At 41.6% G+C, this 4,391-nt stretch overlaps 1 protein-coding gene across 3 annotated transcripts in view; it reads left to right on the forward strand.

The window, feature by feature from the left end:
* Nucleotides 1-4,391, forward strand: part of GRIA1 (glutamate receptor, ionotropic, AMPA 1) — a 349,138-nt gene that overhangs the window by 14,500 nt on the left and 330,247 nt on the right. The gene's annotated exons all lie outside the window — the stretch shown is intronic.

The raw sequence follows: 4,391 nt of genomic DNA on the forward strand, positions 1-4,391 counted from the left end.
GCCAGGCTCCTCTGTCCATGGGATTCTCCAAGCAAGAGTAATTGAGTGGGTTGCCATTTCCTTCTCCAAGGGAACTTCTCGAACCAGGAGTTGAACCCAGGTCTCTCCCGCATTGCAGGCAGATGCTTTACCAACTGTGTAAGTAAGGTATGAGGCTCCATTTTCTAAATAATGGATTTCTGGTTCAAGGATCTGCCATGGATGCCCTGCCTGGGCACGTCAGTTCTCTTTTTTGAACATCAGTTTCTTTCAAATGAAGGTAATAATTATAGCAGTGATGCATGGCTATTTTGAGAAGGAGTAAATGATGGTTGATTTCAAATCAACTTCCCACTCCATAAGATGCTGAGAGGTAGATACTTTTTTCCTCCCCTTTTCACAGATGAGGAAGCTGTGAACAATTTCCAATTTCCAATGAGTGAGCGGGACAATGGCCTGGGTTTCTGGTTCCGTCCCTAGACATGTGCGGCTGGGCTGGGAGTGCTTTCTTCATTTCACTGTATGCTGTGTCTACTCAGACCCTTTTAAATGCTGCAGCTTCCTTTCTGTGGCAGCAGCCCCCGTCCTCCCCTGGTGTCCATGCCTGCTGCTTATGCCACACAGTCCTGCATACCTTCAAGGGACCACAGCTCTGTGCCAGCTGTGGTCAGGATGTGCAGAGCACAGAGGTTACCAGAAATCTCTTTCTATCTCCAGCCAGCCCCGTGACTTTTCTGTAAGATAGCTTGCTGTCCTGCAGGCACAGGGAAGCCCAAGGTCACCAGAGGTCTGGATCCCAGATGATGCAGGCAAAACCGGGGTTAATGAGGCAGCTGGAGGCTAATGACATTACATGGAATCTCTAGAAAGGAAAGGAATTTTTTGAGAATAGCTCTTATTTTGTGTACAGAAGTAATGTGTGTATTATAGAAACCATGTGGACAGACACACCAAACACAATAAAATTTGTACAATTACAGTACTAAGGATAAACTTCCCATCTTTTTATGAATGTATCAATTTAAAAATTAAGAACTAGAGGGGTGGGAGAGAGACTCAAGAGGATATAGATGTATACATATAGCTGATTAACTTTTTGTACAGCAGACACTAACACAATATTGTAAAGCAATTATATTCCAATTAAAAAACCTAAAAATAAGAATATATTTATATTATGGCTTACTTTTTAGAAGACATTAAAATGAATGTGTAATGTTGAAAATAACATGTGTTCCACTGAGTTTAAAAAAAAAGCCATTTTATTAGCCAGTAATTTATTTCATCTATCTCCTTTTATTGATTATCTAGTTTATTCCCAAATTTTTTTTTCTAAAAATAATGTTATGATGATCATCCCAATAAAAGTTTAGCCATTTGTATATATCATTCTGATTTTAAGAGCATTAGAGAATCAGTGGGACAATTTCCAATAAGATTTAATACAATGGCATAAACAGGAATTGAAATAACTTGTTTGATGCCAACTTTGACATTGCTTTGTATGACCTTGAGAAGTTTTTGTGCCCAGTTTAGTTTCTAGATGTATAATAAGGAGTTGATAATAATATATTCTCAGGGCTATTGGGAAAATGACATTACTTACATGAAGCAGCTTGTGCTAGGCAAACACAGTGTAATATAATTAACGAGGTGTTTAATCTATTAACATAGTGTATTTGGCTTAAGAAATTATGCAACCCCATTTGGGCAGTGAGTAGTCATGACTCTTTTGGTGGCAAGGGATAGAGAACTGGAGTTTTGATTTCAGCTAGATTCAGGAGCTTGAATGATAGCATCAGGACAGAGGGAAACCCTCTAGATTTGGGGTTTCGCTTTTCTCTAATTGACTTTACACTCAGGTGACAGTTCCCAGGATAGAGCCAGCCTACATCTGCCCATCTCAAAGTCCAGTGGAAAGGGAACTTCTCTTTTGCCCTCTGTTTCACAGAAGTCCTAGATCTGATGTCACTGAATAAAAATTAGGACATACGCTCATTTCTGAACATGGCACCTTGGCCAGCAATTTACATTCTTCAGGTTGTTCTAAGATTACTCACACGACCGTTCTTAGATCTTGGGGTGGTAAGAAGAACCAAATGGACTGCTGGTTTCCTTCAGCCTATCCAAACTACATGGACATAAGGGAGGAGTGATTCCTCCAAAGGAAGTCAGGATGCTGTTACCAGAATAATGAACATTAGATACTCAGAAGACAAAATACCACACACACACACACACAACACACACACACACACACACACAGATGTCCTCCTATGGCACGTGTCTTCAGAAGGGAAAATTCAGAGTAGCTGGCGCTAGACCAAGGGTCAACATGGTAAAACAGAAAAGAACCGCCAATGAGAGAAGCGCATACAAGGGATGGTGGTTGGTGTGGCAAGATCAAAGGTCAGTGCAGGCAACAAGTTTAAAATCCAAGCAGACTCATGGGTTAGTCAAAGCTATGAGGAGTCTCCGCTAATCCCTGCTCAGCCTAAGAGCAAACCCTTGTTCATGGAACAGTTTTAGGAAGCCCACATGCATATGGCTGGGGGTGTCCCTTCAGGCCACTCTCTGACAGAATGTTGGTGCTGTCAGGAGCCCTAAGTTATCTGGTGATCTTGAGGTTAGCCATACTCTCTCTGAGTGATCAAGACATTCTCTGCTCTACTCAGACACTCAAGCTATTGTGCACAAACTCTTTAACAGTTCCTGTTGGAGTTTTGGCTACAATTCTGATAAGCCCACACCACCAGATGGTAAGTTCTTCTAATTGGTTCTATCTCTTCTAGTTTTTGGCAGGAATGAAGCCTTCCCTATGCCTCAAGATGGGGGATAGAGAGAGCCAGGAAGAAATGAAGGAGGTTTTAACCTCTGTTAAACAGATAGAGATCTTAAGTTAGTTCTTGTTCAAGGAAAACAGAGTGGTATTTTTTTTTTCTCCACATAAGGCTGTGGATTCACCATGGTCTGAAATTCTAAACTGAATGCTGATAAAACACAGGATTGTAATGACTGAAAAATGGTTTAGATAGAAAAGTCAACTGGTCTAATTCAACCATTGATATTTATGGAGCATCATGGTAGAAATAAATGCTTATTTGGTAATCATTTCTTCCCCAAACTCCTTGGGAAGAGTATATCTCCTGGTTCCACTAATACTATGTTTGGTCATGTGACTTGCCTTGGAAAATGGGATATTTGCATGTTTCAAGCAGAAGTCATTGAAAGAACATGTTCTAGAGAACCATTTGCTCCCAGAAGAAAGATAAATGCAAAAAACAGATGCTGCAGTCAACCTACACACTGAAGTCTGAAGCAAAGTCATCTCAGCTGACTGGCAGACTCATAATACTAAATACTCACTGTTATATACCATTGGAAACGGGGTGGTTTGTTATGCAGCAATAGCTGACCAATACAAGCAACCATTGCACGTTCCACACTTTGCTAGGTACTGAAGGAACAATGAAGAGTGAAAGATATGGTCTTGGTTCCCACCAAGCTCATTTTCTATAGAGAGATAGGAAATAAATAACATTTACAAATAAAAACTAGTAATAGAGATTGTATCTATGGTCATAAAGAAAATAGGATGTAGTGACAAATCACTATTGTAGAAGATTGTAAAAGAATCACACCTACTTTGGATTAAGTGGTCAAGGAAGACTTCCCCAAGGAGGTGATATGTAAGTTCAAATATGAAAATTTGAAAGGAGCCAGACAGGTGCATGATCCTCTGTGGGATGTAAAAACACAGCCACATGGGAAAGTTAGATTAAGAATCTCGCTCTAGGCAGGAGAGAAGGAGGGGCTCTGAAAAAATTCCTTGCCAAGTCAGGTCACTCCAAGGGCAGGTTGTCCAAGAGCGTATGCTGGCTTGCCTGCACCAAGTTGCATGTGCAAGTCAAAAGCTGACAAAGATGTGCTTGCTGCCAAGGCAAGACAGCCACAGGACATGGAAGCCATGGGGCATAGCAGAGATAGAGGTAAGACTTCCTAGGGCATTCCTAACAGAGAGGTGATAATATTAAGTTGGCTTAAAGCTCAACATTCAGAAAATTAAGATCACAGCATCTGGTCCCATCAGTTCAGTTCAGTTCAGTCACTCAGTCATGTCTGACTCTTTGCGACCCCATGAATTGCAGCACGCCAGGCCTCCCTGTCCATCACCAACTCCCAGAGTTCACCCAAACTCATGTCCATCAAGTCGGTGATGCCATCGAGCCATCTCATCCTCTGTCGTCCCCTTCTCTTTCTGCCCCCAATCCCTCCCAGCATCAGAGGCTTTTCCAATGAGTCAACTCTTCGCATCAGGTGGCCAAAGTATTAGAGTTTCAGCTTTAGCATCATTCCTTCCAAAGAACACCCAGGACTGATCTCCTTTAGAATGGACTGGTTGGATCTCTTGC

The sequence above is a fragment of the Bison bison genome, unplaced genomic scaffold (assembly GCF_000754665.1).
Source record: "Bison bison bison isolate TAMUID 2011002044 unplaced genomic scaffold, Bison_UMD1.0 scf7180017864505, whole genome shotgun sequence".
NCBI classification, from domain to species: Eukaryota; Metazoa; Chordata; class Mammalia; order Artiodactyla; family Bovidae; genus Bison; species Bison bison.